At 38.8% G+C, this 1215-nt stretch overlaps 1 pseudogene; it reads left to right on the plus strand.

Annotated features, from left to right (window-relative positions):
• Positions 1–417: 417 nt before the first annotated feature.
• On the plus strand, positions 418–886 carry LOC119507633 (annotated as a pseudogene).
• Positions 887–1215: the final 329 nt, after the last annotated feature.

The raw sequence follows: 1215 nt of genomic DNA on the forward strand, positions 1-1215 counted from the left end.
ATTATATTGACATTAAGTTTGAAGGGTTTATTTTACCTTTTATGGGTTTGCAGAAAGAAAATGTTATAACCCCATCAAAACATTTCTGCAGAAGTCTATGCAGAACACCAGAAATGGGCTTGTGCTGGGAGGCTCCAGATATCTGTGTGGCTGGTGCATCAGTATGTTACCCCCTCCTCCCACTCAGGGGGCCAGGAAAGGGAATTCTAGGCTTGGTGCTTTGAGGAGTGTGCTGATTTGATACTGTGATGTACACCAGGGAAGACCATGTTCTTTTGATCCAGTCTTGTGGATGCAGCTTATTGTGGGTGAGACCTTTTGATTTAAAAAAAAAAATAAAAACAAAAAAGGGAATGCTTTTGCTCTTGCTGAGTGCCACTGTTGGAGGACCCTTCCTGCTTCACATTTACTAACAGCATGAATCAAGAAAAGTTAGCCAAACTTCAGGCTCAGGTTCAGATAGGAGGCAAGGGTACAGTTTGCAGAAAGAAGAAGGTGGTACATAGAACAGCTACAGTTGATAAAAATCTTCTCAGTTCTCTAAAAAAACTACCTGTGAATAATATAGCTGCTACTGAAGAGGTGGACATCATTAAAGATGACAGTTATTCATTTCAATAATCCTAAGGTCCAAGCTTCCCTCTCTGCTAACACCTTTGCAATTAGCAGTCATGCAGAAGCCAAACAATCACAGAAATGCTCCCTGGAATATTAAGTCAGCTTGGTGCTGACAGCTTAACAAGTCGTAAGAAGTTAGCCAAACAGTTCTTCCAGCAAAGTATTGGATAGCAAAGCACCATGACCAGAAGACATGGATGAAGAGGATGATGACGTCCCAGATCTCATAGAAAATTTTTATGAGGCATCAAAAAACGAAGCTAACTAAACTATTTTCTGGTTTTTGGAAGCCGGCATAGACTAGGTTTAACAAATCAGCTACGTGGTTCCAAAGTTTTACAGACACAGAGAACATTAATGTTACTAGTTCAGTAAAGTAAATATGCTGTATATTAATAATGCTATTTGATCAGCATTTTTGGCATTTGATTTTTCATTTTGCACTTTCTCCCAGGATTTATTATTTTGGTCAAAATATAAAGTATTGGTACAGTTTGAGGGTGTCTGGTTTTTGATTCTTGGTATTTTTCTGTTGGGGTGTTTTTGATATGTGTATGTAAATTTATGTGTGTGGGTTTGTGTGTGCATACAGTGGAG

This window comes from Choloepus didactylus, chromosome 1 (genome assembly GCF_015220235.1).
Source record: "Choloepus didactylus isolate mChoDid1 chromosome 1, mChoDid1.pri, whole genome shotgun sequence".
NCBI classification, from domain to species: domain Eukaryota; kingdom Metazoa; phylum Chordata; class Mammalia; order Pilosa; family Megalonychidae; genus Choloepus; species Choloepus didactylus.